General features: G+C 38.5%; 1 long non-coding RNA gene across 1 annotated transcript in view; it reads right to left on the bottom strand.

Moving 5' to 3' along the window:
- Positions 1 to 15,818, bottom strand: part of LOC309863222 — a 433,055-nt gene that overhangs the window by 41,841 nt on the left and 375,396 nt on the right. The window contains exon 2 of the long non-coding RNA XR_014310934.1: positions 6,674 to 6,785. This is a non-coding gene — a long non-coding RNA (uncharacterized lncRNA). The remainder of the gene's footprint in view (positions 1 to 6,673; positions 6,786 to 15,818) is intronic.

Genomic DNA, 15,818 nt, shown 5'->3' with positions numbered 1-15,818 from the left:
AGATTCGCCCCCTAGTGGCCCCTGGCCTCACCGCTAACCTACTTGGTCAAGATATTCTAGGGGCAACGGAGGCCTTCATTACTACTGACCATAAGGCCTTATTTGATGATGTACTAGATGAGGAAGAATACCAACAGCAGTTCCAGGAAGGAAGGGACTCCCATCCTAATTACCGAGAGGACCCCTATCTTGAGAGCATTAGGCAAAGGTATCAGTCCCCCCAATCCTAAAGGCCACTGCCCTGCCCCAGGTCCCTAAGATTACCTGGAAAGACGGACCTCCCATTTGGTTGGAGCAGTGGCCTCTCCCTTCCCACAAACTACAACAACTCCATATCTTAGTGCAGCAACAGCTCGACCTAGGACATATACGCCAGTCCCTTAGCCCTTGGAACTCACCCATTTTCGTTATCAAAAAACCCAATGGTACATGGAGATTACTACAGGACCTGTGACAGGTCAACAATAAAATGGTCCCCTTTTAAACCCCCAAAGGGGACTTCCATGGATTCCAGCCATTCCATCCAAACATTTTATTACCACCATTGATATAAAGGATTGTTTCTTCTCCATTCCCCTCCACCCTGATGATATGGAAAAGTTCGCCTTTTCCCTGCCTGCTCTTAATTTCTCCGGGCCCGATCAGAGGTTTGAATGGATGGTCCTCCCCCAGGGGATGGCTAATAGCCCATCAATCTGCCAGAACATATTAGCCCAGATTTTTACATCATTTTTCAGAAACCCAGACATTCTATTTTACATCTATATGGATGATATTATCCTAGGAGCGCCTGACCGCTCTCAGCTTGACCTCCTCACTACCGAGTGCCTCTCTATTTTGGCCCACCATAATTCCAAGGTGGCCCCTGAAAAGATCCAAAGGATCCCCCCTTTTAAAATCCTTGGATCCTTACTCTCCTTGGATACAGTGTCCCCGATCAGATCCCAATTAAAGATTCAACCCTCGTACACCCTACTTCAGTAACAAAAACTACTTGGTGAAATAAATTGGATGAGGCCATGGATCTCTATTTCTTTTTTTTTTTTTTTTTAAAGATTTTATTTATTTATTTGAGAGACAGAGATCACAAGTAGGCAGAGAGGCAGGCAGAGAGAGAGGAGGAAGCAGGCTCAGAGAGCCTGATGCGGGGCTCGATCCCAGGACCCCGGGATCATGACCTGAGCCGAAGGCAGAGGCTTTAACCCACTGAGCCACCCAGGCGCCCCTGGATCTCTATTTCTACTGAGAAACTCACCCCTCTATTTGACCTACTCAAGGGCTCAAATCTTTCGTCTGATATCATTCTAAACACAGAACATATCCAAACACTCAATGAGGTCCAACGGGCCATTGATAAATCTACCTTAAAGCGATTCACTCCCTCCGTGCCCTTAATTCTATATGTTTTCCCTGGGGAATCCCTAATGACAGCGCTATTAGCCCAACAAGGAGAACCCATTCAATGGATCCACCTTTCAGTGGGGGGCACCCCGCGAGTATACGCAGCCACTGACCAACTCGTTGACTGCATCACGAAAGGGAGAAACAATTCGCTCCGTTTATTTGGACAGGATCCAAGTAGCATTGTTATTCCCTACTGAACTCAGGACTTCACATGGCTCCAACGCAATAATGCTAGGGTGGCCATAGCCTTAGAAGGATTCTCCGGAAATATAGATTGCCATTATGGGCCTTATAAATGGATGAATTCCTTCGGTAAGCTGCAGTGGAAGATCCCCATGCTATTCATCACCCAAGCAGATCCATCCTTTCATACAGCCTTTACAGATGGAGGAAAAGTAGGAGCTTCAGTAGTGATCTTCCCCCCTCACTCTGATACTGATAGAACCCCTACCCCTCAGAAATCTCTCATCCACCTGGTCCAGGGGTCCGCACAATTTAAAGAGCTTTATGCTGTGGTCCTAGCCCTTTCCACCATTAAGGGTCCCCTCAATTTATTTTCTGACAGCCTCTATGTGGTAAACCTCCTACCCAACCTAATCGACACTCACATCAAACTACTTCTAACCCCATCACCCCACTTATGATCCAAACCTGAACCCTCCTAAAACAAAGAACCAGCCAAATATACGTTCAACATCTCAGGGGACACCAAGGACTTCCGGGTTTCCTATCCCAAGGTAACTCCTTGGCCGACCAACTTGCATCTACTCCCCAATGTTACTCTGTAGAAGAGGCTGCTCACTTCCATAAACTTACACACACCAATTGGAGGGGACTCCATCAACACTTCCCCCAGGTACCCATTAAAAATCTCAAAAAAATCATTTGAACCTGCAAATCCTGCCAACCTTTCCTACAAGTTCCCCCTTTCAGATGGAAAGACCCCCTGACTGGGTATTGGAGGGGACCTAACCCCCTCCTCACTACAGGTAGAGGGTTTGGATGCATATTCCCCCCGGAAGAAAAGAAGCCTATTTGGGTGCCCGCACAAGACATCAAATACCTCCCAGCACCAGAAAACAACAATAACCCAGACCCAGAGAGCCCACAACTCTCTGAAGAACCTTTTAAAGATGATATTATCAATCCTCCTGACCCTACTCGCTCATGCACAAGTCACTATTGCGGGACTCGGCGACCCAGGTAAAGCCAAGGCCCTGCTCCGAGGAATACAGGGAAATCCTTGTGACTGCAAAGGGGGCACACACACCAGACCCCCTGCCTCACAATGTTACTGATCAAAAATCTCATGCTCAGGTAATGCTCCCAGAACTGTCCCTACATCACAAGAAAAACCTGGGCCTTGCCCATGCTCCACATTCCATCCCTCACTCCACACTGCTTGCTACACAGGCTCTTTTGATAACAAAACATACTGGTACACAAAGCGGGGGACAAACTCACCCAGCGATATGGGGGCCGGCAGCAACTCGATGCCATCCCCTTGTTATGGCACCCCAGGGCAGGATGTCTGCTTCAACTCCATGGCGCCCATAGGAGTATCTGATGGGGGTGGACCCCAAGATCAAACCCGCAATACAATTGTATCACGCAGGATTGAAATTATGATCAAGAGCCAAGAACCTCCTGTCTATCACCCCCTAATCTTACCTGAGAACCGGGGAGTGCTACAGCTTGACCCCGAAACCGGAAGTATTCTAAACACTGTCTTCGCTCTCATAAACTCCTCCAACCCCTCTCTCGCCCAGAACTGCTGGCTATGCCTTAAGAATGGGCCTCTTCTGGCCCAAGCCATTTTAGTCAACAATATCTCATTATCCCTACTCCCCTCATTATGTCAGCTTCTACCACCTCGACCCAACATATATATTTCCCCCCTCTCCCCTAATACCTCCTGTCTTTGGGCGCCACCCCTTGCTGATAATTCCTCTAACCTAGATCTCGGACGCATTGACGATGTTTTCTGCAGTAATAACTGCCGAAAAGGGAGGCATCTGCTTGTTTTTGCAGGAGGAATGCTGCTTCTATGCCAACAAATCGGGCATAGTTCAAGATAAAATTAGAAAACTACAAGAAGACCTGGAAAAGAGGCGTCGCGAGATGTGGAACAGTCCGTTCGGGACCGGCTTCGGTGGCCTTCACCCATACTTCCTCCCTCTTCTGGGCCCCCTCTTTATTCTGCTCCTTGTCGTTTCCTTTGGCCCCTGCCTTATCAATAAGCTAACTCAATTTATACAAAAAAGGATGGAAGCCAATCAGTTAATGAATGTTCAAGTACATTACCAGAGACTGGCCACCCATGATGAAGAAATCTATCATTAATCTTAATTGGCCAATGACTGGTAAGACCCCATATCGGTTGGGGCAACCTAAGACAGGCCTTAAAGGAGATGCCCCCCCGTAGCAGCATGATATTCAGTGACGGGTAAGACCAATTAGAGACACAGAGCAACCTAAGACAGAGAATATACCTATGCTGTATGACCCTCAATGACGGGTAAGCCTGTTGTCTTGTCACTGGCAACCTAAGACAGAAGTCATGCCTACAAAAACAAAAGGGGGAAATATAAGGCACATAACTAGAGGTGCCTCCACAGGGTGTGGCCCAGAATAAAGATGGCGCCGGCTTGCCGTCTCTTCCGGCCAACAAGGCACCAATTTCACAGTTTCGGTTCCTGAAACCTATGGCACTTCCTCCTCTCGCCCGATCTTATTGGCTCTTCCCCCTCTGTCCTCACTTCCCTTCTGCTGCTCTATATAAGGTGTGCCCCTGCACAATAAAGTGAGATCCTGCTTTGACAGATCCCCCGAGCCTGGTGTCATCCATTGGTGCGTCCGGGTTTGCGACACTTGCCATCCCGCTCAGCCCCGGGAAGGGGCCTCTGGCTGGTCCGGTCGCCTCCACCCCTCCAAGGGAACCCCAACACAACATGTAGAGGCAAATGCTATTATAACCACATTTTATCCATAAAGAAACTGATCATCAGAGAAGTTAAATTATTTATCCATGGGCATAGTGAAAAAAGCACAGACAAGACTCAAACCCATGCATGTTAGAACTTTGCTCTTAAGCAGTGAACAGAACACACTTACTTAAAGGTGGCTGCAAAGTAACACAATACCCAAGATATGTATTGCCCTGAGGCCTCAGAACAAACAATTCGCTCTGGTAGAGAAGCTTCCAGAAAGGTAATAATTGAGTATTATGAATGAGAAGGAGTTTGCCAGAAGAGAACTAGATATTCAAGACAGGAAAAACACAATGCACTAAATGCAAAGCCATATGACACAAATGGGCAAGCATGGGAAAGATGGAGGACTGTGTGGGAAGACTTGTACAGCTGGTGCTGAGGGTGTGTGTAGGAAAAAGCTGGAAGATCAGCTAATCAGCTAATCAGCCTATGTGATGACATAGTTGTGATCTGCATAAGGTCTTTCTCATCTACTAAATTTTAACTGACCTGAAGGCAGGAAATGTTTCTGTATCATTTACTCTATTCCTGTCACCTATCTCAATGCCTCCTGCTTCTCAATAAATGTATATTAAATTAATGAATAAATGCATGAATCAATGAATGAATGATGTAGATATAGTTTGGTAGATGAATTGAAGTTAGATTCTGTAGGTCCAAGAAGAGTTTTTGAGTATTTAAAAAGGAAAATGACAAGATTGCATTTTTGGTTGTTTCTTAAAAACATAACTCAGGGGTAGTTTTGAGGGAGTCTTTAAAGTAGCTCCTCATTAAAATAAATGATAATTTGTGTATATTTCCACCGTACTTTTGTTGATGAGTAATTCATGAAAACTCTCTTCTTCCTGGCAAATGAGGGGATGAAATCATCTGGTCGTCTTACCCAACACATGTGTAGCACAAACTAGAGTGTAAGAACATGGTCTTACCATGTTGATACTGACACATAATGGACAAACCTGGCAACACAAAGCACCCAAGGACCCAAGGCTACAGTCTGTCCTTTATGAGTAAAAACAACAACAACACAAAAGCAACTTCAGAGTAGTTATACCTCGCTTATCGCAGGTTGTAATAAAGGAGAAGATGACTTTTGAACTTTGGGTAAGTCTTAGAAAAGAAGCTCTGAGGAAAGTACCACTAAATTATTTGAAAAATGGAATGCATATTCTTGGTAGGAAGGCCTCCTTCATACAAGAATTTACTGATATATTGCATAAAAATGCTATTTTGTTAAACTGGAAAACTTAATCCATCCAAAATCCTTTTTTTTTTTTTTTTTAATTTAAACAATAGCTAAGGAAACAAGCTTCCCAAAAGGAAGAAAAATCTATGGCGCAGGAGATGAATTCCAAATGGCTCCAACTATGTGAGTTCTAAGATTATGATATTTATGATTCAAAACATAAGTTGTTTTCCAAAAAGGAATCTTTCTTTATTAACATAACAAAAGAGTTAATTCTTCTCTTCTAAATATATATTAAAATAATGAGCAAAATTGATAATATTTATATTGTATAGAATACCTGCTCTTATACTCACAACCTGTAAATAGGCTGGTCCTGGGGCGCCTGGGTGGCTCAGTGGGTTAAAGCCTCTGCCTCAGCTCAGGTCATGATCTCAGGGTCCTGGGATAGAGCCCCGCATCGGGATCTCTGCTCAGCGGAGAGCCTGCTTCCCCCTCTTTCTCTGCCTGCCTCTCTGCCTACTTGTGATCTCTATCAAATAAATAAATAAAATCTTTAAAAGAAAATATGCTGATCCTATATTCCTTTTCTCATTGTATAAAAGATTCAAATTAAGGGAGCAGTAATTTTTAAGTAATTTGCCCGAAGTTACAAAATCACAACAAATATTAGAAATGAATACCAAATTTAATGTAAATGTCTCTAAAAGGACTAGACTATCTTTTTCTTTCTGTTAATTCTGACTTCAGCTTCTCATCATTACATATTTTAAATGTTGGTATTCTCCTGGAGTTATGATACATACTTGGAGTATGAAACCTTTGGCACTGCTCACAGAACCAGCAGCTGGAGCTCTTCTGGCTTGATTTATCTCAGCAGCTGTTTTCAGAATTACTGAAGCCAGATTCCTTTTCCTCTCTACTTTGCTCTTCTTGGGAACTGTTGATGTCATGTTATCTTTTCTGTAAAAGCTGTTATGCATCTTTCCATAAATAATGCACTTATGATAAGGCTTCAACTTAACTTCTCCTTAAACTTCTTTATTTCTTCTCCTACCCCAGTGACACCTAGTGGTATTTTATTACTTACCTCTGTTTGGTTGTCCAAGAACATATCCTCACCTTGGTGATAGAGACGGTTATTACTTCTCAGTATCCATCCATTTCTCATTACTGTATTGAGCACACCATTAGTTTCTTACCTGAAGGGAATAAAATGATTTCTTTTGTTCTTATTTTTTTCTTTTCATAACTTGTACTATTAAAGTGCTGAGGTCATATATTCTCCATAATCTTCCATCATATATTTTCAATAATGGACTAAACAGGATTTTTAAGAAACCGTTGCACACATAGCAAATGATATATGTTATGATGGTGGCATAGATAAGCTGCTATGAGAGTTCAGATGAGTGGGGATAATGTGGGCCCAGAATGGGTAAGGAAGACACGGAAAAGTAGCAACAGAGATCAGTCTTGAATAAAATTATGGCTATGCTACTCATCTGGATCATAATGGGGTGGATAAAAATTAAAGAGTCTGAAAAATTAATGATTTTGATCCATAGGACCTGAGTAATCTCTGATAGAGTGCCTTGAGCCATTAAATGCACAATAAGTATTTGCTGATTTTTTTTCTTTAAATATTTCATTTATTTATTTGACACACACACACACAGATCACAAGTAGGCAGAGAGGCAGGCAGAGAGAGAGGGGGAAGCAGGCTCCCCACTCAGCAGAGAGTCAGATACTGGCCTCAATCCCAGGGTCCTGGGATCATGACCTGAGTCAAGGGCAGAGGCTTGACCCACTGAGCCACCCAGACACCCTAAGTATTTGCTGATTAAATGAATCTAGTAATACGGCTTGATATAGTTCTCTTTTGATGGAGTAGAGAATGTAATTTTTGTTTAGTAAACAATGGTTTCAAGAAGAATGTTGCTAACACTGGTAGAAATGAAGATAAGAAAAACTCATCTTTTAAAACAAAATATTACATGGGGTGACTGGATGGCTCAATTGGTTAAGCATCTGACTCTTGGTTTCAGTTCAGGTAATAAACTCAGGGTAATTAAATCAAGCCCCATGTTGGGTGCTGCACTTAGCTCCTAGTCTGCTTGGGATTCTCTTTCCTCTCCCTCCACTCATGCCCTCTCTTTCTCTCTCTCTAAAATAAATAAATGAATCTTAAGAAAAATAAAAAAAGGATTATAAAAAAGCAACATATACTGAATGAGATACACTATCCCTGGAAATGCTTCTCCTTCAGAAATGATTTGTAATAAATAACTGTTTGTCATTATTTACTATTTGCTAAATATTGTGCCAACCTATTCACATACGTTTTCTAATAGATGCTTATAACAAACTTGTAGGGTCCCACCAAATACTCTAGTTTACAAATAAAGAAAAAAGATGTGTAGTGAGGCACAGTACCCAGACATACCTACTTGAACTTTGCCTGAAATATATCCAACATTTACTTTTAATCCCAGAAATACCATACTTTGAAGAAAGTACTGCCTTGAATATAACCAAAACAACAGCAATCTTTATCATTTTCAGTTTTGTTCCTGCTCATCTGAAAAGAAGCAATCATAGTCTGTATTGGATAGAAGAAAAAGTGGAGATTGGCAAGTAAGTTCTTAGTAGAATTTGTCAAGGCCAGTGGAGAAAAGCTCTGTCCTGATCTTAGAAAACCTGCCCTCGATTTCTGAATGAGAATATCCCTATTTTATACAGGAGCACTAGTTAATCTATGTTAATTTTTTTTTAAGGTTTTCTGCCCATTCTTTTTTATTTATTTATTTTTTATTTTCAGCATAACAGTATTCATTATTTTGCACCACACCGAATGCTCCATGCAATCCGTGCCCTCTATAATACCCACCACCTGGTACCCCGACCTCCCACCCCCTGCCCCTTCAAAAGGCTCAGATTGTTTTTCAGAGTCCATTGTCTCTCATGGTTCACCTCCCCTTCCAATTTCCCCCAACTCCCTTCTCTCTAACTCCCCCTGTCCTCCATGCTATTTGTTATGCTCCACAAATAAGTGAAACCATATGATAATTGATGCTCTCTGCTTGACTTATTTCACTCAGCATAATCTCTTCCAGTCCTATCCATGTTGCTATAAAAGTTGGGTATTCGTCCTTTCTGATGGAGGCATAATACTCCATAGTGTATATGGATCACATCTTCCTTATCCATTCATAGGTTGAAGGGCCGATGATATCTGTAGTTAACAGTTAACTACAGATATCTTTCCACAGTTTGGCGACCATGGCCATTGCTGCTATGTTAATCTTTGAATCTAATCTTTCTTTTGTTTATATGTTATCACCGACACTCTGCTTACTAGGTTGGTCTGTTTTGTAAATTTATTTTTATTTATTTTTAATTTTTTTTAAAAGATTTTATTTATTTATTTGACAGACAGAGATCAGAAGTAGACAGAGAGGCAGGCAGAGAGAGAAGGAGGGGAAGCAGGCTTCCTGCTGATCAGAGAGCCTGATGTGGGGCGGGACTCAATCCCAGATCATGACCTGAGCTGAAGGCAGAGGCTTAACCCATTGAGCCACCCAGGCACCCCTATAAATTTATTTTTAAATTCTACACATAGATGCTGTCATTTATATTTTCATGCCATATGGTTTTAATGGCAAATACAGTTATATTTCTACCTGTCTATTTTTTTGGCACCTAATTTAGTTTCTTGACTGTGAAGTTATTTTTGCCTGCAAATTAAACTACATGTTTAGATAGACCTATGATGACACCATTTAGGTTGTTTGTTTGTTTGTTTTGGTACCTTTGACTACTTTCCACCACAAGGACACCGTTTCTTAAATTCCTTTTAGCTATTTGAGATGTTAAATATTTCATATATGTAACAATTATGTATCTCAGCAATAAATTCTAAAAGTGTCATTACTACTGCTCAGAACTTTTGATTTTAAGTTAAAATACAATAGAAGATCTCTATTAATATTCTTAACTGTTAACTACAGATATCACGACTTTTTTTAACTTAACCTGAATTAACTTGAACATCTCTTCATCTTACTTTTTTAAAAATAAGTATTTTGCATGAGTTATTTCTGCAATTCTTATTGATTGTATTTATATCAACATAATTATTTAAATTAAGGAGAGATTTTTTTGTTGTTTATCAAAATAGGCTTTGAGAATACATATTATTATAATGGACTCTGATTATTTGTTGATAGATACAGTAAAGTTTTGTAACCAACAACCACAAAACCCATATGTTTAAAACAATAAGCTATTTCAAGCTATTTCTTTTAAGCTTACACAGGTATGGGTTGACTAGGAGACCATCTGGTCTCAAAGGGCTGAGAGTCACCTATGTGTACCTCTGTGATTATCAGTCATTCACCTATTGAAATCACTAAGTGCTTTGCTTTGTTTTATTTTGTTTTGCTTTGCTTTGTTTTGTTTTCTTAGCCATAATCTCTCATTTGGTTGGGGCTTCAATGAAGATGCCTCAGTTATCCCCCAGGAGGTTCCCCATTCTCTACCAGATTAGCTATCATTTACTTGTTCTCAAAGTGAAGTCAGAGAAGCTAGAAAAAGCACACAAACACTCAAGATCTCTGGAGGCCTAGTTTGGAAATGGAATATTGTCACTTGTTCCATACTCTTTTGACCATAGCAAATCACGAAACAAGCCCAACTTCAGCGATTCAGAAAAGATCCAACTCTATGAAAACTACTATGTTATATTGTCAAAGAAATAGCTATAAGTAGAATAGGGGACATTTTTGTAATCAATTATTTTTTCGTTAATCTTGATAGATATTCTCTGAATACTAGTCTTTGGAGAAAAAAACTTGTTTCTGACAATCTTCACAATTATATGTCTCTCTATTTTATTTATTTCTAGTCTAATTTTTATTTCCTTTTTATGTTTTTTTGAGTTATTTTATTAATAGTTAACTAAGTACCAAGTTAGATTCTTAGCTAGTTAATTTGCTATTTTTCTTTTCCTATATTTAAGAACATTTAAATTCCCATATAAACATAATTTAGCATCATCTCATAAGTTTTGAGGAGCAATAACTTTAAAATATTTAATTATAAATATTTTCCAATTACAAGTGTGGGTTCTTATTTGATATAAATTATTAGTATATTTTAAATTTAAATTAAATATGCATTTGTAGCAAAATTAACTTTTAGAAAGTACTTTCTAATATAATGGCATTGCATTCAGAAAATGTAGATTTGAATCACAACATAGATGATTCTCACAAACATAATTTGGAACAAAGTCAGAAAGCACACACAAAAAATACATACTTATGAATCCATTTATATAAAGTTCAAAAACAAGCAAAATTATTCTTTTTTCCTTTAGGAGCACATAGTGACTAGGTAGTGGCACAAGGGAGATTTTTGAAAATGCTGGTAATGTGTTTTTCTTGATCTAGGTGCTAGTGACAAGGCTATTGTTAATTCATGCAAATTATCAAGCTGTTTATATTTGTGATTTATGAATATTTTTGTGTGTTTGCCATACTCCAGGAAAAAGCTGAAAAATCTCAGTGAATTTGTTCACAGCAGAGTTTATAGACAGAGCCAAAGAGAATTAGTAGAATAAAATACAAATGTAAGTAATTATGAGTTTGTAACACAGATTCAAAGAGAGAAAATTATGAAAAAGCAGTTATATACATGGTAAATATTTCTTCTAATGTGTGTCACCCCTCCTATCAAGACATAGAGTCTGGCTCCTCACTACTTGAAACTGGTATGGCCCTAGAACATGCTTTGAGCAACAGAATGTGGCAAGAGTGACACTGTTTTACTTTCAAGTCGGGTATTTGGGAAGACTTGCAATCAAGTAGTCTAGAAGTTGTTAGCAGGTGCTAGGTGGACTCATCCCACTTACAGAGATTTAGTCATTAGGAATACAATGAGACCAAATGATTTTACAAAGTTTGTAACTTCTGGTATAGCAGGCAACTGGAACTTCATTGCTCTCATTGATCTCTTTTGTCCCCCAAGTTCTGTAGGGGTGATTCAAACTGGGTCTTGGTGAATTCAGAGCACACAGCTAATTCAAGCCCACTTGTGGAACCCCAAGTTTAGGAAAGCTTGCATTTCATAATGTGCTGCTAAAAAATCTTGCCCAAACTTTATTCCGGAGAAGACATGGTATTTATTACTCTGGAATGTAAAAACTTCTCCTCTGAGAGCAAGTATTGTCTTGGTATATCTCCTTATACAAACATTTTTAAACTGGCCATAAATGCCAAGCCACATAGAAATGTAAGGGATTCATGGAAAATTTGTTTCTCATCAGCAACATCCGAATGTGTCTATAATGTAAAAAGGACCAATCTAGCATCTAGAGGAGGAAATATCAGGAACCATTCCCTCTGAGAACTCTTGTATAAAATAAATTTAAAAACTCAGTTGAAATCAGTCCAAATTGGTGATTCACATTTTGCGAGCTAATAGTACACTAAGTTTTTTTGTATGACCTATTATCCAGTATTAGATAACTGAAACGAAGATGTCAAGTTAAGATTCATAAAAGGAAATATCTCTAAGCATGGCTGGTTACTTTGCAGAATAGTCATGGATTATTTGTACAAAATGCTTATCAACAATCTCATTCTTCTTCTAGGACAATTTTTACAAAACTACTTTCCAGAAGCTATTTGGAAATATACATATCCCTGCAAATAAAACATTCTACTCATAATGCTTTATTATCAGTGCTTAAGTTACAATTAAAGAAAAACTGTTTTATAGATATCACTTTTTTTTTTCACTAAGATTTTGAGCCACTGAGAATATAACCACCAAGCCCATGCAGATACATATTCATGGTATCAGTATTCATTTGATAATAGAACTGGTGAGTCCAACTGTGAGTTTTTCTTTTGGTTCCTGGCAGAATGAAATAGAACCCTTGAAGTGTGTTAGTATGGAGATTATTATTTTATTTGTTCAACAATCATGAATTGTTTACAGTTAAGTCCCTCCTCTGCCCTCCTGGAATTTTATGGATCTTCCATAAAATCTTGCACTTCCCCTTTTGCTGCCTCCACTACCTTAAGCATACTTACTATTCCATAGTGACATAGGGGGTTACTTTTCTCCAAAATGTCCTTTTTGGAATAACTATGCACCAAGCTTCTTTTTATCTTTTTTTAAAAATATTTGACAGAGAGAGAGAGAGATCACAAGTAGGCAGAGAGGCAGGCAGAGAGAGAGAGGGAGGCAAGCTCTCCGCTGAGCAGAGAGCCTAATGCCAGGGCTCAATCCAAGACCCTGAGATCATGACCTGAGTCCAGGGCAGAGCCTTAATCCAGTGAGCCACTTAGGCACTCCCAAGCTTCCTTTTATCTTTAAGCAGTTTGGTCAAATATCAGTTGTATCATACCCTCACTCACTGACTACCCAGTTTAATCTCCATCACTTCCTATTATAATTTCACGATTTTTCCCATAGCACTTTATCACCATTAATGATTTTTTATTTTTTTTTTTTTTTAAAGATTTTATTTATTTACTTGACAGACAGAGATCACAAGCAGGTAGAGAGGCAGGCAGAGAGAGAGAGGAGGAAGCAGGCTCCCTGCTGAGCAGATAGCCCAATGTGGGACTGGATCCCAGGACCCTGAGATCATGACCTGAGCCGAAGGCAGCGGCTTAACCCTCTGAGCCACCCAGGCGCCCCATTAATGATTTTTTAAAAATATTTTTGTTTGTTATTAGCTGTTTCTTTTCCTGAAAACTAACTTAAAAAAAAAATAAGGTTTTGTTTCCTCACTGTAATGTTCCTAGTGCTTAAAACAGTTCCTGGTACAAAGCAGGTGTTCAAAAATGTTTGTTGAATGAATACATGAATTAATGGAGTACAATCAGACTCTGTTATTTTAAAAAGAATCTCCAACACTATAGTAGTATAATAAAATTTTATGTGTCACATTTGTTAGGGGTTCTGATTTATGTCTTCTCACTTCAGGAGCTGATGGATACTGAACCAAGGCAATGAGGATTAAGCAAACCACACGCTAGTTCATTCCCACACAAAAATGATAAAGAGCAAATTTAGTCATATTTTACTGGGTAATGTAGGCAAATTGCATCTACCATATGCCAAAAGAAAAGAGGCTGTGATAATGGCAGAGATGGTATTTATATATGGTGGCTGGGGAACACCTCTCTAAAAGAGTAACCTTTGAGTTGAACTCTAATTTATTATCAGAGGCTGACAGCTCTCATGTCCTAAAACATGATTGAGATCCCAGATCTATGTGATCTGTCTAAAACGAATAGAGTTACCTTACCTCTTAGTATTGCTGCATTGAATAAGGTAATTCATATAGAATACTTAGCAATTAGAAATTAGTAATGGAAATTAGTCTGGAAATTAGTAAATGCTAAAAAATGGTATCCATTATTAATATTATTATCACTACCATTTGAAATAATTTTGAATTAAATACCAAGTCTTTCTTAAAACACTGAAATGTGAAAGCATATCTAAAAAGAGATCAATGTTAAGTGGATTTTGTCATAAAAATGGTCATCCAGGTTGTAGGATAATCACAGAGTTAAGTATTGAATCAAATTTGGTTGAAGTGGCTGCATACAGACTAAGATGTAATGTAAGTAGTTGTTGAAACCAGAGCAATGATGGGATATGTTGAAGAAAGCAATTTTTTTGAAGACCAGGCAAATAACATCTGCCAGAAATACAGGGTTAAATTTTATTCAGAATTTATCTTTTATAACCCTGTTACTACTAGCAGATGGAGCCATTAGGAGGAATATGTTGTTCAAGGGCTGCCTGGGTGGTTCAGTCAGTTAAGTGTCTTGACTCTTGGTTTCAGCTCAGGTCATAAACTCAGGGTCATGAAATTGAGCCCCAACTCAGGCTCCATGCCAAAATTCTCTCTCTCTCTCTCTCTCTCTCTTTGCCTTCCTTCCCACTTGGGCACTCTTCCCCTCTATTTCTCTCTCTCTCATAAATAAATAAATAAATAAATAAATAAATAAATAAATAAGTTGTTCAATAATAATAGTTGATTCTGGAGACAAAATATTAAGTAAGTATTATCTTTGATTACTTTTAGGTACGTTGCAAATTTTACAAGGATCATCTTTTGTTATATAGGCATGTGCTATAAAATAGAATGCTTTTAAAAGATTAATATGATAATATAAATAATTGTATAATGCCAGGGTGTTAACTTTAACAACAGTGAAGAAAAACATCGATATTGAATTACAGGAGGAAATTATAAGAAGAAAAACTTGATATAGTAGTTTAGAGGAAATTTTGACTAGATGCCTTTATAGTGGAGACAGTGGATGCTGATTTTGCCTGCAAAAATAAATAAAAGAAACATTCTATTTCCCCTGTATTGTTTTAAACTCAACAAATTGAAAGTAATTAGGCATGTTGGTTAAACACATGGTACTTATTAATAGAGTAATTAACATAGATTTCCACAGTCATGTAAGAATGTATATATTAATACATGATTTATTATGCAAGGACATTGTGTTTTTTAACTCATTGGTGGAAATCATGAACATTACTACAATTTAGGTTATATATTTACTGCAAAGCCTACTTGAAGTTACATTGTACAAAGAAGAGTTAAAAAAAGACACAGGAATAAGATCCAAAATGGTTGCTTATAATCATATGCTACTAATTAGTGTTTCGTTAACACTGATTGTTAAGGAGCACAGTGTGACTTATATTTCCATTTTGATTTAACACATTTTATCTAGGTGTTTAGTTGTTCATGGGTATGAGAATGTATTTTACCATTCACTGAGATCTCAGTTGTAGCTCTGGTATTTCTGACTTAACTGAGCTTTTTCCACCTCAAGTTTTAGGGAAAAAAAAAAATTACCATTCCTCAAAGCACTAAATTACTTTTAGTATTACAGTTTCTAGTCCTTTGTCTCTCCTTGATCTTCTGACATTCTTTTTCATGTCTCCTCTTGTAGTGCACTTAAGCAGAGCTATTTTGATTAAATAACTCCCCAGAGGACTGAGATTATAATACAATAGTCTTCCAAACAGGTTATTCTTGAGTACATATTGCCATTATGCAGTGCAGATATAAAATCAGTATTTCATAAATGCATGTTTCTATGAAATCTGCCAAGTAGATGAATATCTCTTTCATTGTTCCTGACATCATTGAATTATAAATAATAAAGTGAAGCTCAAATTG

This window comes from Mustela nivalis, assembly GCF_964662115.1.
Source record: "Mustela nivalis genome assembly, chromosome: 4".
In the NCBI taxonomy this organism is placed as follows: Eukaryota; Metazoa; Chordata; class Mammalia; order Carnivora; family Mustelidae; genus Mustela; species Mustela nivalis.
The sequence above is the reverse complement of the archived record's forward strand: the minus strand, read 5'-3'. Positions and strand labels throughout refer to the sequence as shown.